General features: G+C 45.2%; 1 pseudogene; it reads right to left on the bottom strand.

Moving 5' to 3' along the window:
• Positions 1-18,856: 18,856 nt before the first annotated feature.
• Positions 18,857-18,974, bottom strand: LOC126475899 (5S ribosomal RNA; annotated as a pseudogene).
• Positions 18,975-27,200: the final 8,226 nt, after the last annotated feature.

Genomic DNA, 27,200 nt, shown 5'->3' with positions numbered 1-27,200 from the left:
GCACACACTTTTTCCAGCGCTTCTGCCATTGATGGTGACATTTCTGGAACTCATCTTCTGTAATATCCTCCAAGACCCTCGTCACAGCTTTTTGGACATCTGCAAATTGTTGCTCATGTCGGCACCAATGACTCCTGCCGTCTGGGTTCAGTGGTCATCCTCAGTTCGTACAGGCGGTTGGCGGAATTGGTGAAGGCGGAAAGTAAAATTCTATGTACCGACTTGGCAGAAAATCCTAGGAAGTTCTGGTCTTACGTTAAATCAGTAAGTGGCTCGAAACAGCATATCCAGACACTACGGGATGACGATGGCATTGAAACAGAGGATGACACGCGTAAAGCTGAAATACTAAACACCTTTTTCCAAAGCTGTTTCACAGAGGAAGACCGCACTGCAGTTCCTTCTCTAAATCCTCGCACAAACGAAAAAATGGCTGACATCGAAATAAGTGTCCAAGGAATAGAAAAGCAACTGGAATCACTCAATAGAGGAAAGTCCACTGGACCTGACGGGATACCAATTCGATTCTACACAGAGTACGCGAAAGAACTTGCCCCCCTTCTAACAGCCGTGTACCGCAAGTCTCTAGAGGAACGGAGGGTTCCAAATGATTGGAAAAGAGCACAGATAGTCCCAGTCTTCAAGAAGGGACGTCGAGCAGATGCGCAAAACTATAGACCTATATCTCTTACGTCGATCTCTTGTAGAATTTTAGAACATGTTTTTTGCTCGCGTATCATGTCATTTCTGGAAACCCAGAATCTACTATGTAGGAATCAACATGGATTCCGGAAACAGCGATCGTGTGAGACCCAACTCGCCTTATTTGTTCATGAGACCCAAAAAATATTAGATACAGGCTCCCAGGTAGATGCTATTTTTCTTGACTTCCGGAAGGCGTTCGATACAGTTCCGCACTGTCGCCTGATAAACAAAGTAAGAGCCTACGGAATATCAGACCAGCTGTGTGGCTGGATTGAAGAGTTTTTAGCAAACAGAACACAGCATGTTGTTATCAATGGAGAGACGTCTACAGACGTTAAAGTAACCTCTGGCGTGCCACAGGGGAGTGTTATGGGACCATTGCTTTTCACAATATATATAAATGACTTAGTAGATAGTGTCGGAAGTTCCATGCGGCTTTTCGCGGATGATGCTGTAGTATACAGAGAAGTTGCTGCATTAGAAAATTGTAGCGAAATACAGGAAGATCTGCAGCGGATAGGCACTTGGTGCAGGGAGTGGCAACTGACCCTTAACATAGACAAATGTAATGTATTGCGAATACATAGAAAGAAGGATCCTTTATTGTGTGATTATATGATAGCGGAACAAACACTGGTAGCAGTTACTTCTGTAAAATATCTGGGAGTATGCGTACGGAACGATTTGAAGTGGAATGATCATATAAAACTAATTGTTGGTAAGGCGGGTACCAGGTTGAGATTCATTGGGAGAGTGCTTAGAAAATGTAGTCCATCAACAAAGGAGGTGGCTTACAAAACACTCGTTCGACCTATACTTGACTATTGCTCATCAGTGTGGGATCCGTACCAGGTCGGGTTGACGGAGGAGATAGAGAAGATCCAAAGAAGAGCGGCGCGTTTCGTCACTGGGTTATTTGGTAACCGTGATAGCGTTACGGAGATGTTTAATAAACTCAAGTGGCAGACTCTGCAAGAGAGGCGCTCTGCATCGCGGTGTAGCTTGCTCGCCAGGTTTCGAGAGGGTGCGTTTCTGGATGAGGTATCGAATATATTGCTTCCCCCTACTTATATTTCCCGAGGAGATCACGAATGTAAAATTAGAGAGATTAGAGCGCGCACGGAGGCTTTCAGACAGTCGTTCTTCCCGCGAACCATACGCGACTGGAACAGGAAAGGGAGGTAATGACAGTGGCACGTAAAGTGCCCTCCGCCACACACCGTTGGGTGGCTTGCGGAGTATCAATGTAGATGTAGATGTAGATGTAGCCTCGCTCGCGGGGTGGAATCAGAGCTAACTACTTGTAGTATCGCTCCCAGAACCGATCGCGGTCCTCTGGTTTGGAGCCGAGTGGAAGGCTTAAACCAGAGGCTCAGACGATTCTGCGGAGATCTGGGATGCAAATTTCTCGCCCTCCGCTATCGGGTGGAGAAATGTAGGGTCCCCCTGAATAGGTCAGGCGTGCACTACACGTCGGAAGCGGCTACAAGGGTAGCGGAGTACGTGTGGAGTGCACATGGGGGTTTTTTAGGTTACAGAATTCCCTCCCTAGGCCCGACAAGACGCCTCCTGAGACGCGGCAAGGTAGGAGTAGGCAAAATTCAACAGTCAATAACAATATTAATGTGCTAATAGTAAACTGCAGGAGCGTCTATAGAAAGGTCCCAGAACTGCTCTCATTAATAAACGGTCATAACGCCCATATAGTACTAGGGACAGAAAGTTGGCTGAAACCAGACGTAAACAGTAATGAAATCATAAACTCTGATTGGAATGTATACCGCAGAGACAGGCTGAACAGTGAAGGGGGAGGCGTGTTTATAGCGATAAGAAGTGCAATAGTATCGAAGGAAATTGACGGAGATCCGAAATGTGAAATGATTTGGGTGAAGGTCACGGTTAAAGCAGGTCAGACATAATAATTGGATGTCTTTATAGGTCCCCTGGCTCTGCAGCTGTTGTGGCTGAGCACCTGAAGGATAATTTGGAAAATATTTCGAGTAGATTTCCCCACGATGTTGTAGTTCTGGGTGGAGATTTGAATTTGCCGGATATAGACTGGGAGACTCAAACGTTCATAACGGTTGGCAGGGACAAAGAATCCAGTGAAATTTTTTTAAGTGCTTTATCTGAAAACTACCTTGAGCAGTTAAACAGAGAACCGACTCGTGGCGATAACATATTAGACCTTCTGGTGACAAACAGACCCGAGCTATTTGAAACAGTTAACGCAGAACAGGGAATCAGCGATCATAAAGCGGTTACGGCATCGATGATTTCAGCCGTAAATAGAAATATTAAAAAGCGTAGAAAGATTTTTCTGTTTAGCAAAAGTGACAAAAAGCATATTACAGAGTACCTGACGGCTCAACACATAAGTTTTGTCTCAAGTACAGATAGTGTTCAGGATCAGTGGACAAAGTTCAAAACCATCGTACAATATGCGCTGGATGAGTATGTGCCAAGCAAGATCGGAAGAGATGGAAAAGAGCCACCGTGGTACAACAACCGAGTCAGAAAACTGCTGCGGAAGCAAAGGGAACTTCACAGCAAACATAAACATAGTCAAAACCTTGCAGACAAATAAAAATTACGCGAAGCGAAATGTAGTGTGAGGAGGGCTATGCGAGAGGCGTTCAATGAATTCGAAAGTAAAGTTCTATGTACTGACTTGGCAGAAAATCCTAAGAAATTCTGGTCTTATGTCAAAGCGGTAGGTGGATCAAAACAAAATCTCCAGACACTCTGTGACCAAAATGGTACAGAAACATACTAAATGTCTTTTTCCAAAGCTGTTTCACAGAGGAAGACTGCACTGTAATTCCTTCTCTAGATTGTCTCACAGATGACAAAATGGTAGATATCGAAATAGACGACACAGGGATAGAGAAACAGTTAAAATCGCTCAAAAGAGGGAAGGCCGCTGGACCTGATCGGTTACCAGTTCGATTTTACACAGAATACGCAATGGAACTTGCCCCCCTTCTTGCAGCGGTGGATCGTAGGTCTTTAGAAGAGCGTAGCGTTCCAAAGGATTGGAAAAGGGCACAGGTCATCCCCGTTTTCAAGAAGGGACGTCGAACAGATGTGCAGAACTATAGACCTGTATCTCTAACGTCGATCAGTTGTAGAATTTTGAAACACGTATTATGTTCGAGTATAATGACTTTTCTGGAGACTAGAAATCTATTCTGTAGGAATCAGCATGGGTTTCGAAAAAGACGATCGTGTGAAACCCAGCTCGCGCTATTCGTCCACAGAGGACCATAGACACGGGTTCCCAGGTAGATGCCGTGTTTCTTGACTTCTGCAAGGCCTTCGATACAGTTCCCCACAGTCGTTTAATGAACAAAGTAAGAGCATATGGACTATCAGACCAATTGTGTGATTGGATTGAGGAGTTCCTAGATAACAGAACGCAGCATGTCATTCTCAATGGAGAGAAGTCTTCCGAAGTAAGAGTGATTTCGGGTGTGCCACAGGGCAGTGTCATGGGACCGTTGCTATTCACAATATACATAAATGAGTTGGTGGATGACATCGGAAGCTCACTGAGGCTTTTTGCAGATGATGCTGTGGTGTATCGAGAGGTTGTAACAATGGAACATTGTACTGAAATGCAGGAGGATCTGCAGCGAATTGACGCATGGTGCAGGGAATGGCAATTGAATCTCAATGTAGACAAGTGTAATGTGCTGCGAATACATAGAAAGATAGATCCCTTATCATTTAGCTACAAAATAGCAGGTCAGCAACTGGAAGCAGTTAATTCCATAAATTATCTGGGAGTACGCATTAGGAGTGATTTAAAATGGAATGATCATATAAAGTTGATCGTCGGTAAAGCAGATGCCAGACTGAGATTCATTGGAAAAATCCTAAGGAAATGCAATCCGAAAACAAAGGAAGTAGGTTACAGTACACTCGTTCGCCCACTGCTTGAATACTGCTCAGCGGTGTGGGATCCGTACCACATAGGGTTGACAGAAGAGAGAGAGAAGATCCAACGGAGAGCAGCGCGCTTCGTTACAGGATCATTTAGTAATCGCGAAAGCGTTACGGAGATGATAGATAAACTGCAGTGGAAGACTCTGCAGGAGAGACGCTCAGTAGCTCGGTACAGGCTTTTGTTAAAGTTTCGAGAACATACCTTCACCGAAGAGTCCAGCAGTACATTGCTCCCTCCTGCGTATATCTGGCGAAGAGAGATTAGAGCCCACACAGAGGCATATCGACAATCCTTCTTTCCACGAACAATACGAGACTGGAATAGAAGGGAGAACCGATAGAGGTACTGAGGGTACCCTCCGCCACACACCGTCAGGTGGCTTGCGGAGTATGGATGTAGATGTAGATGTAGATGTAATTGTTGTTTGAAAATGGTGTCCCTTGGTCGCCATTTTGACTCTTGGAAATAGAAAAAAAGTCGCATGGAGCGATATCTGGTGAATAAGGTGGCTGTGGTAGTACTGAAATTTGATTTGAGGTTAAAAATTGCTGTACTGACAAAGCAGTATGGGATGGCGCATTATCGTGATGCAGGATCCAATTATCAGCAATGCCGGCAAGGACACGAATATCTCTTTTACGAAGTCTTTCTAAAATTTCTTTGTAGTAATATTGGTTAACTGTTTGTCCAGGAGGCACCCACTCTTTATGAACAATTCCCTTGGAATCAAAGAAGCACACAAGCATGCATTTCACTTTTGACTTTGACGTGCGAGCTTTTGTTGGTCTGGGTGACACCTTTGAGCACCATTGCGAACTTTGGCGTTTTGTCTCTGGATCGTACTGAAAAAACCAACTTTCATCACTAGTGATAACACGGCTCAACAATTCTAGATTGAATTCCGTTTGCTCTAACAGATCGGTTGCCACATTTTTCCGTGTTTCTCGCTGTTATGGTGTGAGATTTTTGGGGGTCCATTTTTGCACAAATCTTTCTCATACCAAGATCTTCAGTTATTATTAGACGAACCGTTTCTCGATTGATGTTTAGTTCTTCTGCAATCATTTTCACGGATAATCTTCGATCAGATCGTACGAGTCCATGCATCCTGGCCAAGTTGACATCCGTCCGTGAGGTTGGGTTCTCCACTGCGGTCTTCATCTTCAACCCTCGTTCTACCTTCACTAAACATTTTATGCCCATGAAAAACTTAAGATCTTGATGTAACCTCCTCTCCAAAAGCCTTCTTGAGCTTGGCGTAAGTTGTCGTCGCGTTTTCACCCAATTTAACGCAAAAAGAAATGGCATACCGTTGCGCAATATTGCGCGGTTCCATTTCCGTGACGAGAGACACGAACACATGTTAACTTACTACAGCACAACTCACGACTAAGCAGTTGCATCGATGCGCCGTTTGGACTAGAAGCAGCTTATAGACCAAGGTCAAAGATACACTCCTGCAAATTGAAATAAGAACACCGTGAATTGATTGTCCCAGGAAGGGGAAACTTTATTGACACATTCCTGGGGTCACATACATCACATGATCACACTGACAGAACCACAGGCACATAGACACAGGCAACAGAGCATGCACAATGTCGGCACTAGTACAGTGTATATCAACCTTTCGCAGCAATGCAGGCTGCTATTCTCCCATGGAGACGATCGTAGAGATGCTGGATGTAGTCCTGTGGAACGGCTTGCCATGCCATTTCCACCTGGCGCCTCAGTTGGACCAGCGTTCGTGCTGGACGTGCAGACCGCGTGAGACGACGCTTCATCCAGTCCCAAACATGCTCAATGGGGGACAGATCCGGAGATCTTGCTGGCCAGGGTAGTTGACTTACACCTTTTAGAGCACGTTGGGTGGCACGGGATACATGCGGACGTGCATTGTCCTGTTGGAACAGCAAGTCCCCTTGCCGGCCTAGGAATGGTAGAACGATGGGTTCGATGACGGTTTGGATGTACCGTGCACTATTCAGTGTCCCCTCGACGATCACCAGTGGTGTACGGCCAGTGTAGGAGATCGCTCCCCACACCATGATGCCGGGTGTTGGCCCTGTGTGCCTCGGTCGTATGCAGTCCTGATTGTGGCGCTCACCTGCACGGCGCCAAACACGCATACGACCATCATTGGCACCAAGGCAGAAGCGACTCTCATCGCTGAAGACGACACGTCTCCATTCGTCCCTCCATTCACGCCTGTCGCGACACCACTGGAGGCGGGCTGCACGATGTTGGGGCGTGAGCGGAAGACGGCCTAACGGTGTGCGGGACCGTAGCCCAGCTTCATGGAGACGGTTGCGAATGGTCCTCGCCGATACCCCAGGAGCAACAGTGTCCCTAATTTGCTGGGAAGTGGCGGTGCGGTCCCCTACGGCACTGCGTAGGATCCTACGGTCTTGGCGTGCATCCGTGCGTCGCTGCGGTCCGGTCCCAGGTCGACGGGCACGTGCACCTTCCGCCGACCACTGGCGACAACATCGATGTACTGTGGAGACCTCACGCCCCACGTGTTGAGCAATTCGGCGGTACGTCCACCCGGCCTCCCGCATGCCCACTATACGCCCTCGCTCAAAGTCCGTCAACTGCACATACGATTCACGTCCACGCTGTCGCGGCATGCTACCAGAGTTAAAGACTGCGTTGGAGCTCCGTATGCCACGGCAAACTGGCTGACACTGACGGCGGCGGTGCACAAATGCTGCGCAGCTAGCGCCATTCGACGGCCAACACCGCAGTTCCTGGTGTGTCCGCTGTGCCGTGCGTGTGATCATTGCTTGTACAGCCCTCTCGCAGTGTCCGGAGCAAGTATGGTGGGTGCGACACACCGGTGTCAATGTGTTCTTTTTTCCATTTCCAGGAGTGTATTTTAAAAGGGAAATGCAAAGGCTCAGATCAGATATAGTAGGGGTCAGTGGAATGAAATAGAAAGAAGACAAGGATTTCTGGTTAAATGAGAGTAGGGTAATATCAACAGCAGCAGGAAATGGGATAACGGGAGTAGGATTAGTAATAACAGGTAGGTGGGGAAGAGAGTGTCTTACTGTGAACAGTTAAAAAGATGGTTCAAATGGCTCTAAGCACTATAGGACTTAGCATCTAAAGTCATCAGTCCCCTAGACTTAGAAGTACTTAAACCTAACTAACCTAAATACATCACACACATCCATGTCCGAGGAAGGATTTGAACCTGCGACCGTAGCAGCAGCGCGGTACCGGACTGAAACGCCTAGAACCGCTCGGCCACAGCGGCTGTCTCCTTTATATATTCATATATACGATGCACAATCTATTACATGAGACCTAATTTTGTTCGTGGATCACGGTAAAGTATGTGGATGAGTGCCTGTAAGGGGCGAGTTATAGCCACCTTACAACCTTCATAATCTTTCCACAAGATATACACAGGAGGAAGGGATGTCTTGGTTCACTATTCTAGGATCATACGCACTCGGAATTTCAACAGCAAACGATACTGTGATGCACAGCGCCTCTCTTGCAGCGCCTGCCACTAGCTGAGCATCCCGTGACGTTTTCGTGGCTACTGAATGAACCTGTAACGAAACGCGCTCCACTTCTTTGAATCTCTTCTATTTCGTCTACCTGCAACAGATCACAGACTGACAAGCAATATGCAAGTATTGATCGAACGTGGCTTTTTAAAGCTGCCTCCTTTGTCAAATGGTTCAAATGGCTCTGAGCACTATGGGACTTAACAGCTATCGTCATCATAGAACGTAGAACTACTTAAACCTAACTAACGTAAGGACATCACACAACACCCAGTCATCACGAGGCAGAGAAAATCCCTGACCCCGCCGGGAATCGAACCCGGAAACCCGGGCGTGGGAAGCGAGAACGCCTCCTTTGTCGGTCGACTACAGTTCCTGAGGATTATTTCAATGAATCTCAGTCTGGCATCTGCCTTACCTGCGATTAGTCTTATGTGGTCGCTCCGTACGCATACTCCTAGCTTATTTTATGGATGTGATTGCTTCCAGTGAGTTCTCTGCAGTTGTGTAACCATACAACAATAGACTCGGTGCCTATTTATGCGCATTACATTGCATTTGTTTATTTTGAGGGTGAAATGCAAATCCTTGCACCAAGCATCGATCCTTTGCAGGCCCTCGTACGTTTTGGTAGTAATTTTCGAGTTTTACAACTTCTTTGTATACAACAGTATCATCTGCGAAAAGCCTCAAGCGATTTACGAAAGTGTACGTGACACGTGCGATGCCTTAACGACAGAAAATGCGTATGATCACTTGAAACAGTACCACAGGTTACCCCAAAGTCGTACACGCAATACATTCATCTCATATTAATTCAGATACGTCCACCTGACAGTTACTATTACAAATCACAACTCTCTGAAATGCATAGTGGAAATAAAATACGAGTAAACAGTAAACGTGCAGTTTCAATTGATATGGCAAAGATATTTGTTGACAACATGCATATAATTATGTTATCACTTGACCATGGTAATCAACTTAAAATTGTGATGTTACGTTGTTGGTAATTGTAACTTGCACAATACGAAAATTTATGCAACTTTACAGAAACCAGAGTGCAGTTATACCAGTCCAGTCTGGGAGATAACAGCTTTACCGTACAACGTACAACGGACAGGCATCTAGGAATGGTCACTTTGATAATAGAGGATATTACACGAGGGGTAAACATTCTACATGCAAAGACAATGCTTAGAATACAGCAAGTAGGTTCGATAGGACGCAGGTTGCTGTAGTTACGCAAGATGAAGATAATTATTACACAGGAATCCCAAATTTCAAAGTAGATTCAATAGGACGCAGGTTGCTGTAGTTACGCAAGATGAAGATAATTATTACACAGGAATCCCAAATTTCAATCACCAATTTTCTCCTCCGAATTCTAATGTAAATGTCGTGTGGCTAGGGCCTCCCGTCGGGTAGACCGTTCGCCGGGTGCAAATATTTCGATATGACGCCACGTCGGCGACTTGCGCGGCGATGGGGATGAAATGATGATCATTAGGACAACACAACACCTAGTCCCTGAGCGCAGAAAATCTCCGACCCAGCTGGGAATCGAACCCAGGCCCTTAGGATTGACATTCTATCGCGCTGAGCACTCAGCAACCGGAGGCGGGCCTCCGAATGCTGAAACATTTAATTGACTGCGATCTACATACGGATAAATGATCATCGTAGCAAAATAAGCGTACCAAGAGCTCTCACGGCAAGATTTACGTGTTCGTTTCTCCCACGCGCTGTTCCAGAATTCAACGGTAAAGAAATACTCTGAAGGTGTTTCGATGAACCTTCTGCCAGGCCCTTAAGGACGAATTGTAGAGTAGTCACGTATATGAAGATATAGGTAGACCACTTTCTGGCAGATTAAAACTGTGTGCCCGACCGAGACTCGAGCTCGGGACCTTTGCCTTGCGCGGGCAAGTGCTCTACCATCTGAGCTACCGAAGCACGACTCACGCCCGGTACTCACAGCTTTACTTCTGCCAGTTTGGAAGGTAGGAGACGAGATACTGACAGAAGTAAAGCTGTGAGTACCGGGCGTGAGTCGTGCTTCGGTAGCTCAGATGGTAGAGCACTTGCCCGCGCAAGGCAAAGGTCCCGAGTTCGAGTCTCGGTCGGGCACACAGTTTTAATCTGCCAGGAAGTTTCATAACAGCGCACACTCCGCTGCAGAGTGAAAATCTCACTCTGGATAGATAGACAAGTTTGCAGAGCAGTATCAAACCAGTCTTCAGATTGAAGAGCCAGCCGTTGTGGCCGTGTGGTTCTAGGCGCTTCAGTCCGGAACCGCGCTGCTGCCACGGTCGCAGGTTCGAGTCCTGCCTCGGGCATGGATGCGTGTGATGTCCTTAGGTTAGTTAGGTTTAAGTAGTTCTTAGTCTAGGGGACTGATGACCTCAGACGTTAAGTACCATAATGCTCAGAGCCATTTGAACCATTAGATTGAAGACCAGAACACAGAACGGACATGACTGTCAGAGTCAGGAATTCCTATAAACGTTTTGTAATAACAACAACACTGTACTATTGTACAAATAATAATTTTTTCTTCTGATTTTCGATAAATTACTGTAATCGATGTTCTGATTTCATTTCTTTTTTCTTTTCGTGTCATTATGTTAAAGAAACTGTAAACAATTTTCGATGTGAATATTAATGTTTATGTCAAAATTCAAGCAATATTATAAAAGAATTGAAATGTAAGAAACGTTGAAACTATTGTAAGATGTTAAAATTGTAATTGTGCGTCTGGTCCATACATAGGCAATGTATTAGGATATGTAGAATGCAAAACCTCGGGTGAATACCCTGTCTGTAGGGGAGCGGTAAAAGGTGGATGGGGAGCGGTAAAAGGTGGATGGCAGGCGAGCGCGGGAAAATGCACACGGGCGCTGCACGGCATAACGGGCTCAGCAGTAGTAGTCGGAGTTGGGCATCGGTCTGAGAAACACGTTCTGGATCGAGGAGGCTCTGCTGGAAAACGTGTTTTCGTTGAGCCTCGGATGTGCCGTTTCCGACGCCTATACAGCATGGCAATATTCCATAGGCACTAAATGGAAAAGTATTGCGACGCTATGAAGAAGTAAAGTGCCGATACATCAAGAGCCATTGCTGTGATTGTATGTGTGCTCTGTGCCTCGCCATCTCGCCGCCCGCCAACCGCCACATCGATACAAACAGGTTGAAACTTTTAGTACTGTATTCGTGTGGACCAGTGTTGCTTTTGTTCCATACTGTTCAATAACAACTTAAATTTTACCAGAACTGTCCTATCATTTAATTATCCTCACAACTAATCTAGACAGGGTCCTTTCCAAATGTTGTGCAATCCGAGTGTCCCGAAATGAAGAATTAAAGTTTATGTTAATAATAATTACCGGCAGACCTAGCTATGTTAGAATGATGTTTGAAGAACTTTTTTGCTAATGAATCAATAGACGAATAACAAGGTCTGACAAAGTTGGAAGATAATTTTGATATTGATTTAGTAATGAAGCTTAATTATTTCGAGACAGATATAATGGTATTTAAATGAGCAGGAAATAAGATAAAAAGAGTAGTAACTCATATAGTGGAAATTTTGAGCACACAATGATTTCAGTAATTAATTTTTTTTTTATACAGTGATCATAACAGTTTCAGGGTCCCCCCCCCCTTCTTTTTTATTCATTTGAATTCTGAAGTGTTCTAAACTGATTTGACCAGCAAAGTTAAAGCAAATATAAAGTCCAAAATTTATCAGCGTTTTACCTTTATCAAAATTGACATTGTGTGTGTGTGTTTCGAAAGTGCTATATCTAGGGTAACCTATGCCCGATTTTAATCAGATAAATAGACAGTACGAAGTTTTATAGTAAACATTATAGTGTAATGTTATGTATTTATGGTTTATCCATATTAGTACAGAAAGTGAAATTATCAGTTCAGTAGATTTTCTGGTTCTAAAATTTACCATATTATGCAGTGTTACTACGTGTTGTTTTGCTCGAACGTACATCAACTTGTACAGCGAAGAAACTCAGTTAATGCCTAATTAGGCTGGCGACCGTATTATTAACAAATTGGTAGCATCTTCTGTGTTGTTTCTTGTCTGTCCTGACGTGTAACTGCATTTCGGATTTGCTTGACGTATCATTGTTTTTGCAGAGTGGGTGTAAGTCTGATTTGCCTCCATTCAGGTACACTCGGTCAATTTCAATACTAAAATCCTTACTCTTAAGGTGAAGCCCGTCAACTTACCATAGTACAGGCTTTAATCAGTATCGTGTGCCCCAGCGCAGCGTTACAGTTTGCGATACTAGTATTTGTGTAGGTTCTTTATGTGGCCTACGCACATAAATAAATATACGCGCCGTCCCCGTACAGCAAAGATATCGTAGGGATGTATGCCTATATCTACGCTGACAGAAAACTGAAGAACAGAAATAGCAATCATTTTATGTAACTCATTTGTCTTTCTCCACCGATCGCGGTATCTTTCGGTCTTCTGAGCTGGTGCGAGAAAGACCTATGTAATCGAGTTGTCTCAATATTGTGTTAAGTAAAAGTTCTAATGTGCGGGAGTCAAAAGTTTTTCATTTTATTACCAAGCTACGTCCTGATTTCCTTCTCCCGAAACGACGAGGACTTGCATTTTAAAATTTCGCTCTTCGGAGAGGAAGTTGGCTCGAAGAAGGAATAGTCGCCGCAATCACGCCGCATTGTTGTACGTCGTTGGGGAGAAAAGGTAAATTACCAAGTCGCTCACTAGAGCTACGAGATTAACATTTTTTGAATGTTTTAGAACTTAATCTATGCGAGCGCGCGTTTCTGGGCAGGCAATTTTTGGTGCGGTTTCCCGATAACTGATGCACATTTCTCTCTCCCCAACGCTGTCTAGCAGGATACAAAACGTTCCTTGAGAGAAAAAAGTTTCCTTCCACAAATCAACACGGACTGAGAAACCATTGGTCGTGTGAAACTATCTCAGCCTATTCTCGCACGATATCCTGTGAAAACGGGCGAAGGGCAAGAGGCAGACTCCACATTCCTTATGTTCCGGACCGGAAAACATTTTACACAGTGGCGCACTACAGACTGTCAAAAAAGATCCGAATATGTATTCAGGAGAGTTATACAAGATGACTTTAGTAGAAGCTCTGTTTGGTGTGGCGAACATCAACTTGCACTGAAAGCGGAAAAATCTAAATTAATGCAGATAAGTAGGAAAAATAATCCCGTATTGTTCGATTATAGCGATAGTGGTTTGCTCCTTTGACACAGTCACGCCGTTTAAATATCCAGGTGTAACTTTGCAAAGAGATAAGAATTGTAAGTAGCACGTAACATCGTTTGCAGCGATGACGAAAGGTCGACTTTAATTTGTTGCGATAGTTCTAGGAAAGTGTAGCACGTGTATAAAGGAGACTGCGTACAGAACTAAAGTACGATCCGTTCTTGAGTACTGAGGGACCTCCACCAGTTACAGGAAAACGTCGAAACAGTTCAGAGCACTGCTGCTACATTTGTTACGGTAGGTTTGATCAGCACGCGAGTATTTCGGAAATGCTATGTGTACTCAAATACCAACCGCGTGAGGGTAAAAGACATTCTTTTTGCAAACTACCAACGTACACAAAAGTGCCAAAGAAACTGGTGTAGGCATGCGTATTCAAATACAGAAATACACTCCTGGAAATGGAAAAAAGAACACATTGACACCGATGTGTCAGACCCACCATACTTGCTCCGGACACTGCGAGAGGGCTGTACAAGCAATGATCACACGCACGGCACAGCGGACACACCAGGAACCGCGGTGTTGGCCGTCGAATGGCGCTAGCTGCGCAGCATTTGTGCACCGCCGCCGTCAGTGTCAGCCAGTTTGCCGTGGCATACGGAGCTCCATCGCAGTCTTTAACACTGGTAGCATGCCGCGACAGCGTGGACGTGAACCGTATGTGCAGTTGACGGACTTTGAGCGAGGGCGTATAGTGGGCATGCGGGAGGCCGGGTGGACGTACCGCCGAATTGCTCAACACGTGGGGCGTGAGGTCTCCACAGTACATCGATGTTGTCGCCAGTGGTCGGCGGAAGGTGCACGTGCCCGTCGACCTGGGACCGGACCTCAGCGACGTACGGATGCACGCCAAGAACGTAGGATCCTACGCAGTGCCGTAGGGGACCGCACCGCCACTTCCCAGCAAATTAGGGACACTGTTGCTCCTGGGGTATCGGCGAGGACCATTCGCAACCGTCTCCGTGAAGCAGGGCTACGGTCCCGCACACCGTTAGGCCGTCTTCCGCTCACGCCCCAACATCGTGCAGCCCGCCTCCAGTGGTCTCGCGACAGGCGTGAATGGAGGGACGAATGGAGGCGTGTCGTCTTCAGCGATGAGAGTCGCTTCTGCCTTGGTGCCAATGATGGTCGTATGCGTGTTTGGCGCCGTGCAGGTGAGCGCCACAATCAGGACTGCATACGACCGAGGCACACAGGGCCAACACCCGGCATCATGGTGTGGGGAGCGATCTCCTACACTGGCCGTACACCACTGGTGATCGTCGAGGGGACACTGAATAGTGCACGGTACATCCAAACCGTCATCGAACCCATCGTTCTACCATTCCTAGACCGGCAAGGGAACTTGCTGTTCCAACAGGACAATGCACGTCCGCATGTATCCCGTGCCACCCAACGTGCTCTAGAAGGTGTAAGTCAACTACCCTGGCCAGCAAGATCTCCGGATCTGTCCCCCATTGAGCATGTTTGGGACTGGATGAAGCGTCGTCTCACGCGGTCTGCACGTCCAGCACGAACGCTGGTCCAACTGAGGCGCCAGGTGGAAATGGCATGGCAAGCCGTTCCACAGGACTACATCCAGCATCTCTACGATCGTCTCCATGGGAGAATAGCAGCCTGCATTGCTGCGAAAGGTGGATATACACTGTACTAGTGCCGACATTGTGCATGCTCTGTTGCCTGTGTCTATGTGCCTGTTGTTCTGTCAGTGTGATCATGTGATGTATCTGAACCCAGGAATGTGTCAATAAAGTTTCCCCTTCCTGGGACAATGAATTCACGGTGTTCTTATTTCAATTTCCAGGAGTGTACGTAAACAGACAAAATAAGCCGCGGCGGTTGGCTACGCCTATATAAGACAACAAGTGTCTGGCGCAGTTTTACGTCGGTTAATGCTGATGTAATGACAGGTTATCAAGATTCAAGTGAGTTTGAAGTCGGTGTTACAGTCGGCGCACGAGCGATGGGACACAGCGTCTCCGAGGTAGCGATGAAGTGGGGATTCTCCCGTACGGCCATTTCACGTGTATACCGTGGATGTCAGGAATCCGGTAAAACATCAAATCTCCTGCATCGCTGCGGCAGCAAAAAGACCCTGCAAGAACGGGATCAACGACGACCGAAGAGAATCGTTCAACGTGGCAGAAGTGCGACCCTTCCGCAAACTGCTGCAGATTTCAATGCTGGGCCATCAACAAGTGTCAGCGTGCGAACCATTCAACGAAACATCATCGATATGGGCTTTCGTAGCCGAAGGCCCACTCGTGTACCCTTGATGACTGCACGACACAAAGCTTTACGCCTCGCCTGGGCCCATCAACACCGACACTGGACTGTTGATGACTGGAAACATGTTGCCCGGTCGGACGAGTCTCGTTTCAAATGGTATCAAGATGATGGACGTGTACGGGTATGGAGGCAACCTCATGAATCCATGGACCCTGCATGTCAGCAGGGGACTGTTCAAGCTGGTGAAGGCTCTGTAATGGTGTGGGGCGCGTGCAGTGGGATTGGTATGGGGCCCCTGATACGTCTAGATACGACTCTTGACTGGTGACACGTACGTAAGCATCCTGTCTGATCACCTGCATCCATTCATGTCCATTGTGCATTCCGAGGGATTACGGCAATTCCACCAGGACAATGGGACAGCCTACACGTCCAGAATTGCTAGGAACACTGTTCTGCGTTTAAACACTTTCGCTGGCCACCAAACTCCCCAGGCACGAACATTATAGAGCATGCCTGGGATGCCTTGCAACGTATTGTTCAGTAAAGATCACCACCTCTAACGTACTCTTACGGATTTATGGATAGCCCTGCAGGATTCATGGTGTCAATTCCCTCCAGCACTACTTCAGACATTAGTCAAGACCATGCAGCGTCGTTTTGCGGCACTAGAGCGTGCTCGCGGGGGCCCTACACGATATTAGGCAGGTGTACCAGTTTCCTTGGCTCTTTAGTGTATATCTCGCGTAAGGATAGCGAAGACAAGATAATATTAATAGGGCTCTTAAGGAAGCAGTCTGTCCAATATTAAAATAGGACAATCTACCATTATCCAAGTAAGTGCATTTAAATATCTTGGAGCAGGCCCGTGTGGCCGTGCGGTTCTAGGCGGTTCAGTATGGAAGCGCGTGACCGCTAGAGTGGCAGGTTCGAATCCTGCCTCGGGCATGGATGTGTGTGATGTCCTTAGGTTAGTCAGGTTTAAGTAGTTCTAAGTTCTACGGGACTGATGACCACAGATATTAAGCCCCATAGTGCTCAGAGCCATTTGAACCATTTTAAATATCTTGGAAGCACAATAACTGAAGACTTGAGATGTGAGGAGGTGAAAACTCGAATTGCCATAGCAAAGGAGGCATTCAACAGAAAGAAAAGACTCTTGTGTGGCAAATTAGATAAAGAACAAAGGAAAAGGCTTGGCAAATGTTTCCTCTGCAGTGTGGCACTATATGGGGCAGAAACATGGACGCTGAGACGAGAGGACGAAAAAAGGTTAGAAGCATTTGAGATGTGGATATGGAGGGAAATGGAGAGAATAAGCTGGACGAAAAGAGTGAGTAATGAAAGAGTATTGGAAAGGGTCGGTGAGAGAAGATGTCTGCTGAAGGTTGTAAGAGAAAGGAAAAGGTACTGGTTGGGACATTCATTGCGAAGGAAGTGCTTGCTGGTAGATGCTTTGGAAGGATTGGTTTGTGGGAGAAGACTGAGAGGAAGAACGAGATACAAGATGATAGACGACATAAAGGGAAGATGATATTACTCAGACCTGAAGAGGATGGCAGAAGACCGGACAGCCTGGAGAACTACCATGTGAAAACCTGCCTATAGGCAGAACACTGATGATGATGATGATGATGATGATAAGGAAGGATACAGGCCGTTGCTTTCCCCTTGTTCTATTTGCGTGGGTAACAAGAAAGTGAGTGGATAGTTGTAGGACTTGGTACCCTCAGCAGCGCACCGTATGGTGGCTTTCGCTGTATACAGACCTATGTAGCTGCAGATTTTCCACAGAATGCTGTCGATGTTAAACAAACGTGCGTAGAGGCTCTTTTTTTCTGCCATTAACGACAGAGCACGGGAATTTGAGACGTCCCAGTTTCTATAATGGGTAGGTCCCTCAGTGGAGCTGGACTGTTCTGTATTTCCGGCGGCTTTCAGTTCTCCCTCTGACAAGGGAACCTCCCCATCGCACCCCCCTCAGATTTAGTTATAAGTTGGCACAGTGGATAGGCCTTGAAAAACTGAACACAGATCAATTGAGAAAACAGGACGAAGCTGTGTAGAACTATGAAAAAAATAAGCAAAATATACAAACTGAGTAGTCCATGTGTAAGATAGGCAACATCTAGGATTCTCTGAGCTCAGGAGCGCCGTGGTCCCGTGGTTAGCGTGAGCAGTTGCGAAACGAGAGGTTCTTGGTTCAAATCTTCCCTCGAGTGAAAAGTTTACTTTATTTATTTTCGCAAAGTTATGATCTGTCCGTTCGTTCATTGACGTCTCTGTTCACTGTAATAAGTCTAGTTTAGTGTCTGTGTTTTGCAACCGCACCGCAAGACCGTGCGATTAGTAGACGAAAGGACGTGCTTCTCCCATTGCAACCGAAAACATTTGATCGCAAGGTCATAGGTCAACCGATTCCTCCACAGGAAAACACGTCTGATATATTCTACACGACACTGGTGACAGATAATAATTGTCTGAAAATAAAAAATTAAATTTTTCACGCGAGGGTAGACTTGAATCAACGAGATTTCGTTCCGCAGGTGTTCACGCTAACCACGGGACCACGGCGCTACTGAGCTCAGAGTATCCTTGATATTGCATATATTGAAATAGACCACTCAGTGCCGGCCGATGTGGCCGTGTGGTTGTAGGCGCTTCAGTCTGGTACCGCGTGACCGCTACGGTCGCAGGTTCGAATCCTGCCTCGGGCATGGATGTGTGTGATGTCCTTAGGTTAGTTAGGTTTAAGTAGTTCTAAGTTCTAGGGGACTGATGACCACAGATGTTAAGCCCCATCGTGCTCAGAGCCATTTTTAGACTACTCAGTTTGAATATTTTGCTTATTTTTTCATAGTGCCACACAACTTCTTCCTGTTTTCTCGATTGATCTGTGTTCAGTTTTTCGAGGCCTATCCACTGTGCCAACTTATAACTAAATCTGAGGGGGGTGCGATGGGGAAGTTCCCTTGTGAGTGCAGGAACAGCCGGCGCTGCCACTGTAGCCAGCCAGTGTCAACATAAACCCTAGCTAGCCGGGCCCGGCAGAGAACTTGCAACAGTCGCGGAATTACGGGCAGAGGGCTCTCTCTCGGCAGCGGGCGGTGAGCAGATCGATTAGCTCCTCAATTGGCATCACGAGGCCGAGTGCACTCCGAAAAGTAGCAACAGCACATGGCGGCCCGGATGGTCACCCATCCAAGTACCGGCCACGCCCGACAGCGCTTAACTTCGGTGATCTCACGGGAACCGGTGTCTCCACTGCGGCAAGGCCGTTGCCCATAGGAAGTATGTAAGCACACGTAAAATATTCAAACTCGATTTTCTGAAAACGGCGACAACTGAATTTTGCTATTTACGTATGTTGAAATCCTACACGTGCCCTACACAGCCGGTCAATGAAATACAAATCGATGACGAGAATATCTGCGATGTTCTGGTTTTCCGACAAAATAAGCGCAATGACAGCTCTGTGCCTGGAACGCACCTAGGTTGCAGACGCCATTTTGAAGGTTAGTAAGTGCATCCACCGATCGGAACATCATGAAGCTACAGCAGCTGAAGCGGGAATATTATTTCACTATGTTATACAACAAATTCAGCTTTTTTCAACTGAAATCGGCCGAGAAAAAACATGCGTTGCATTTTATATATATATAGTGGAGAAAAATTGCGTAACGAAATTTTAACCCTGATGCCAGTAGAAACCAAAATTACTAATGTTCGTTTAAACTATGGAAACTTGCTCCGATTGGCAGCGCATTCTCATTCGTGTGTTGTTCAGAGGATCCGGCAACAGGGCAATCCCGTGGACAATCGGAGGACGTGGTACCAAGTTTCCGTAGTTTAAAAATGCTGCGTTGTCGACCTACACAGCTTCAATAATTTTGGTTCCTACTGGAATCAGCTCCTCCAGGGTTAAAATTTCGTGACACAATTTTTCTCCACCCCGCATATAGGATGGTTCAGCTGGCAGCTTACCGCTCTCGTTCTACGCAACATGCAACGTTGTACTTGGCCCTCAAAAAGTACGCTTGAGATTTTCATATTATCTCAAGCGCTAAGCACAAGTGGTTCCTTTCGGAGAAAAGAGAACCACTTGTATGAATATTAAGAGCTCAGATGCAAACCCAGTTCTAAGCAAAGAAGGGAAAGCAGAAAGGTGGAAGGAGTATATAGACGGTCTATACAAGGGCGATGTACTTGAGGAAAATATTATGGAAATGGAAGAGGATGTAGATGAAGATGAAAGGGGAGATATGATACTGCGTGAAGAGCTTGACAGAGCACTGAAAGACCTGAGTCGAAACAAGGCCCCCGGAGTAGACAACATTCCATTAGAACTACTGACGGCCTTGGGAGAGCCAGTGCTGACAAAACTCTACAGTCTGGTGAGCAAGATGTATGAGACAGGCGAAATACCCTCAGACATCAAAAAGAATATAATAATTCTAATCCCAAAGAAAGCAGGTGTTCACAGATGTGAAAATTACCGAACTATCAGTTTAATAAGTCACGGCTGCAAAATCCTAACGCGGATTCTTTACAGACGAATGGAAAAACTAGTAGAAGTCGACCTAGGGGAAGATCAGTTTGAATTCCGTAGAAATATTGGAACACGTGAGGCAATACTGACCCTACGACTTATCTTAGAAGCTAGATTAAGGAAATGCAAACCTACGTTTCTAGCATTTGTAGACTTAGAGACAGCTTTTGACAATGTTGACTGGAATACTCTCTTTCAAATTCTGAAGGTAGCAGGGGTAAAATATAGGGAGCGAAAGGCTATTTACAATTTGTATAGAAACCAGATGGCAGTTATAAGAGTCGAGGGGCATGAAAGGGAAGCAGTGGTTGGGAAGGGAGTGAGACAGGGTTGTAGCCTGTCCCCGATGTTATTCAATCTGTATATTGAGCGAGCACTGAAGGAAACAAGGCCGGCCGTGGTGGTCTCGCGGTTCTAGGCGCGCAGTCCGGAACCGTGCGACTGCTACGGTCGCAGGTTCGAATCCTGCCTCGGGCATGGATGTGTGTGATGTCCTTAGGTTAGTTAGGTTTAAGTAGTTCTAAGTTCTAGGGGACTGATGACCACAGCAGTTGAGTCCCATAGTACTCAGAGCCATTTGAACCATTTGAAGGAAACAAAAGAAAAATTCGGAGTCGGTATTAAAATCCATGGAGAAGAAATAAAAACTTTGAGGTTCGCCGATGACATTGTAATTCTGTCAGAGACAGCAAAGGTCTTAGAAGAGCAGTTGAATGGAATGGATAGTGTCATGAAAGGAGGATATAAGACGAACATCAACAAAAGCAAAACGAGGATAATGGAATGTAGTCGAACTAAGTCGGGTGATGCTCAGGGAATTAGTTTAGGAAATGAGACACTTAAAGTAGTAAAGGAGTTTTGCTATTTGGGAAGCAAAATAACTGATGATGGTCGAAGTAGAGAGGATATAAAATGTAGACTGGCAATGGCAAGAAAAGCGTTTCTGAAGAAGAGAAATTTGTTAACATCGAGTATACATTTAAGTGTCAGGAAGTCGTTTCTGCAAGTATTTGTATGGAGTGTAGCCATGTATGGAAGTGAAACATGGACGATAAATAGTTTAGAGAAGAAGAGAATAGAAGCTTTCGAAATGTGGTGCTACAGAAGAATGCTGAATATTAGATGGGTAGATAACATAACTAATGAGGAGGTGTTGAATGGGATTGGGGAGAAGAGAAGTTTGTGACACAACTTGACTAGAAGAAGGGATCGGTTGGTAGGACATGTTCTGAGGCATCAAGGGATCACCGATTTAGTATTGGAGGGCAGCGTGGAGGGTAAAAATCGTAGAGGGAGACCAAGAGATGAGTTCACCAAGCAGATTCAGAAGGATGTGGGTTGCCGTAGGTACTGGGAGATGAAGAAGTTTGCACAGGATAGAGTAGCATGGAGAGCTGCATCAAACCAGTCTCAGGACTGAAGACCACAACAACAATAACAAGCACAAGTATTAGTCCTACATAAAAAATGAACACGCCATTCTATAAAACGTGTAAAACTGAACATCAAACGGACCTCTACTCCCCCATTCAGCCCCCACCGGCAGGGGCGATTCTAGAAGTCGATCAAGGGGGGGGGGGGGCTAATGGGGGGGGAGGGGTTTTGGGGGGAATGGAATATCGCTTAACAAAAGGAAAGTTTGGTTCCTCTACCGACAAAATGGTAAAATTTAGTGTTGCTTAATGTAGTTTTTGGTAACTGTTTTGGAGTTCAGGGTAAAAAATAATAAGACACCTATTTTAAGTTAGATAATATTTATTGGGTTAGATAGTGAGCTATTTTCCACTCTTATTCTTTTGTTAAAATGTGTTTGAAATACATTGTAACCTATGTTGGTACATAATTATTTAACAATATGATTGAATCTGTTGGAGTAATGGTTCAAATGGCTCTGAGCACTATGGGACTCAACTTCTGAGGTCATTAGTCCCCTAGAACTTAGAACTAGTTAAACCTAACTAACCTGAAGACATCACAAACATCCATGCCCGAGGCAGGATTCGAACCTGCGACCGTAGCGGTCTTGCGGTTCCAGTCTGCAGCGCCTTTAACCGCACTGCCACTTCGGCCGGCTGTTGGAGTAATATATTCGCTGATTTCTGAAGTCATTTTATACAGTGTAATATGATACTCCATGAGGGGGGGCTTTGTAACCCCCATAGCCCCCCATCCCCCCCCCCCCCCCCCTGCCATCGCCTCTGTCCACCGGTCAGGATTTCTAGTATGGTGTTCAAGGCACTCCCTCTTACCACTGTACCAAAATTTGCGACTGCGCGTATTATTTCCCACCTTTTTTGGTGTCCATTGAATAGTCTTATTACACCACCGGCTTAGTCGAGCACTTAGAAATTCTAAAACTAACGATTGCATAATTTTACCTAACAATTTTGTGAATTTCAGCAGCATAAAATAATTATATGGTTGTATTCCCCAGGTCGTCTGATTACGAAACTACTGTGATTATAAGTGTTAAGCATGGATCGAACTGACAACGTAATTAGTTTTAGCTTAGCATTACGAAAGCTATTTTCCTTTCACTAGCCTCACGGGCATGTTTAAATTAATAATGTTAACGAAATAACCAACTGTACTGGAGGCGTGACAGCCCAGTCAATAGAGACCAAAAAAAGATCGAACACCGAGAATAGCTCGTGCAGACGGAAATTTTTGTACAAATATAGAAGGGAGTGCCGCGAAAAACATAACAGAAATCCTGGCTGGTGAGAGACGAGTCTGGTGATGCAGATGAGTTTGAAAGTAACTTTTGTATGTTAATCTTGAATAACTCGAAAACCGCGGCCTCTAGCGAAAATGTATCGCAGTACGAAATATAACTACATTAAACTTCCTACATAAAAAGACCTTCTTATTTTTTTCTGTAGGACAAATAGCTTGCGCGAAGTGAGCGAGAGAATGTGAAATTCTCGTGCGTGGTTTTTGAAGCCCAAGTGTAACACTTGAAACGTCCCCTTAGAACAATTATACAAGACTGTCCTTAAACTGACACACAATATTTTGTTAGCGCAACGCAATCTGACTTTCAATAATCCCTACAAAAGAATGGGCCCTGACAAACAGTAAACTATACCTTTCACAAATCACTTACCTCACAAAAATCTTCGCTACTCAAGCTACTGCAATACAGCGAGCGCCACTACTGCCAGCTAATAAAAGATTCAAACTACTGAAGGCACTAACTACTGATAGGGATAGTTAGCAAATGAAAGATATTAATAGAGAACAAACAATGTATTTACCTTGATATCATCATATATAAATATAGCAGTTCATGACAAATTTCAAAACTCCGCCATCTCTCTCCCCACATCCACCACTGCTGGCGGCTCACCTCCAACTGCGCAACGCTACGCGCTGTTCACAGCCAGCTGCCTAACACTACAATGGCGAGTATTACAACAATGCAAAGCAGCCACAGACTGCACACAGCACAGCCAGTGATTTTCATACAGAGGTGGCGTTACCAATAAAAAAATCTAAACAGCCTACTTACACACTGCGAGTTGCATAAAACGACAGCGGTAAGGCCAACTGAATTATCCTATACATACACTAAACTGAACTCCTCCTGAATAGGCCATGAAGGCCCAACGGTACCGACCGGCCGCCGTATCATCCTCAACTCACAGGCGTCACTGGATGCGGACATGGAGGGGCATGTGGTCTGCACACCGCTCTCCCGGCCGTATGTCAGTTTACGAGACTGGAGCCGCTACTTCTCAATCAAGTAGCTCCACAGTCGCGCTGACCACTCAGCTACTAAGGGCGGACAGTTTAAGGTAAAAAATATATATATATATAAAAATTTAAAAAACTTGATGTGTTTCCCTACAAAATAATAACACTAAATCCAGCTCTATGTCTCCTTTCAATAAATTTATATGAATTTTTAAAGTTGCAAAGTCCTATTTGAAACTCCCTCTATATTTAGTAAACATAAAAGTTTAAAAAAAGTAGGAGCCAATTTGCCTAGTACAGACGGGAGAGAGCTACGCACCCGTTATCGGTTTTGAAGACGAACAATCTTGCAGTCGTTGAAGACACTGCTTTTTTATTTTCCATTCGACGCTCAGAGGCAAGTGCGCACGCCCTCTCACACACACACACACACACACACACACACAATTAACTGTTTTTATGCTTGCATAATGCATTTGTACGTAGACAACAAAAGCTAGCGTCCATGATTTTCTTACTGCTATGATTAAACCCTGATTCTTTAAAGAATCGAATTTCCATAGAATAAAACGCCTTCAAACGTTATATTACTTTGCTGACGACTTAATGTGTTACATATTTGACGCCAAGCATGTAAGCGGGAAGAAATTTTGGAAAGGTTTGAAACTGTGTATTATTATTATCAAAAGCTGGGTGAGTATAGTCTAGGTGAACTGCGCTCCATTTTAATCAAAAGTTAGTTTTCCACTTATCTCAATGTTTATGACGTCTCCTGAACTACGTCTCGTAAACTGATGTAATTTTGCAGGTATGGTAAGTGGTATAGGCGGCTGCTGTTTGCAGAATGTGTCATTAACAAAGAAGGAAAAAATTAAAATCTCTACCGTGATTCTAAAGTTTTACTGCGAAAATGAAGTAAGCAATAAACTTTTTCCTTTCACCATTTTGTGGGGCGTGTCAGCAAAAAAGTTTCTCAAACATTTGAAATTACGTGTAAAGTTTGTTGGAAGCTACCAAGTGCCCTCATTCCCAAATACGAATAAAATATGGGTAATTTGCGTGCCATAATTTACGCTGACTCAAGATATATACAGGGTGGTCCATTTATAGTGGCCGGGCCAAATATCTCACGAAATAAGCATCAAATGAAAAAACTACAAAGAACGAAACTCGTCTAGGGGGAAACCAGATGGCGCTATGGTTGGCCCGCTAGATGGCGCTGCCATAGGTCAAACGGATATCAACTGCGTTTTTTTAAAAATAGGAACCCCCATTTTTTATTGCATATTCGTGTAGTACGTCAAGAAATATGAATGTTTTAGTTGGACCACTTTTTTCGCTTTGTGATAGATGGTGCTGTAATAGTCACAAACGTATAAGTACGTGGTATCACTTAACATTCCGCCAGTGCTGACGGTATTTGCTTCGTGATACATTACCCGTGTTAAAATGGTCCGTTTACCAATTGCGGAAAAGGTCGATATCGTGTTGATGTATGGCTACTGTGATCAAAACGCCCAACGGGCGTGTGCTATGTAAGCTGCTCGGTATCCTGGACGACATCATCCAAGTGTCCGGACCGTTCGCCGGATAGTTATCTTTTTTAAGGAACCAGCAGTGTTCAGCCACATGCGAAACATCAACCACGACCTGCAACAAATGATGATGCCCAAGTAGGTGTTTTAGCTGCTGTCGCGGCTAATCCGCGCATCAGTAGCAGACAAATTGCGTGAGAATCGGGAATCTCAAAAACAACGGTGTTGAGAATGCTACATCAACATCGATTGCACCCGTACCATATTACTGTGCACCAGGAATGGCATGGCGGCGACTTTGAACGTCGTGTACAGTTCTGCCACTGGGCACAAGAGAATTTACGGGACGATGACAGATTTTTTGCACGCGTTCTATTTAGCGACGGAGCGTCATTCACCAACAGCGGTAACGTAAACCGGCGTAATATGCACTATTGGGCAACGGAAAATCCACGATGGCTGTGACAAGTGGAACATCAGCGACCTTGGCAGGTTAATGTATGGTGCGGCATTATTAGTTCAAAATGGCTGTGAGCACTATGGGACTTAATATCTGAGGTCATCAGTCCCCTAGAACTTAGAACTACTTAAACCGAACTAACCTAAGGACATCACACACATCCATGCCCGGGGCAGGATTCGAACCTGCGACCGTAGCGGACGCGCGGTTCCAAACTGAAGCGCCTAGAACCGCTCGGCCACACAGGCCGGCGCGGCATTACGGGAGGATGGATAATTGGTCCCCATTTTATCGATGGAAATCTAAATGGTGCAATTTATGCTGATTTCTTCCGTAATGTTCTACTGCTGTTACTACAACATGTTTCACTGCATGACAGAATGGCGATGTACTTCCAACATGATGGATGTCCGGCACACAGCTCGCGTGCGGTTGAAGCGGTATTGGATAGCATATTTCATGACAGGTGGGTTGGTTGTCGAAGCAGCATAGCATGGCCCGCACGTTCACCGGATCTGACGTCCCAGGATTTCTTTCTGTGGGGAAGGTTGAAGGATATTTGCTATCGTGATCCACCGACAACGCCTCACAACATGCGTCAGCGCTTTGTCAACGCATGTGCGAACATTGGGGAAGGCGAACTACTCGCTGTTGAGAGGAATGTCATAACACGTATTGCCAAATGCATTGAGGTTGACGGACATCATTTTGAGCATTTATTGCATTAATGTGCTATTTACAGGTAATCACGCTGTAACAGCATGCGTTCTCAGAAATGCTAAGTTCACAAAGGTACATGTATCACATTGGAACAACCGAAATAAAATGTTCAAACGTACCTACGTCCTGTATTTTAATTTAAAAAACCTATCTGTTGCCAACTGTTCGTCTAACATTGTGAGCCATATGTTTTCGACTATTACAGCGCCATCTATCACAAAGCGAAATAAGTGGTCCAACTAAAACATTCATATTTCTTTACGTACTAAACGAATATGTAATACAAATGTGGGTTCTTATTTAAACAAACGCAGTTGATATCCGTTTGACTTATGACAGCGCCATCTAGCGCGCCAACCATAGCGCCATCTGGTTTCCCCCTTTAAGCTAGACAAGTTTCGTTCTTTGTAGTTTTTTCGTTCGAGGCTTATTTCGTCAGATATTTGGCCCGGTCACGATCTATGGACCACCCTGTATACACAGTTTCTAACTTTAATACTTGACTTATGGCGTTAAACATTTAAGATAAGTCTGTACTTCGTAATGAGT

Source organism: Schistocerca serialis, chromosome 4 (assembly GCF_023864345.2).
Source record: "Schistocerca serialis cubense isolate TAMUIC-IGC-003099 chromosome 4, iqSchSeri2.2, whole genome shotgun sequence".
In the NCBI taxonomy this organism is placed as follows: Eukaryota; Metazoa; Arthropoda; class Insecta; order Orthoptera; family Acrididae; genus Schistocerca; species Schistocerca serialis.
This window is presented reverse-complemented; position numbering and strand designations above follow the sequence as displayed.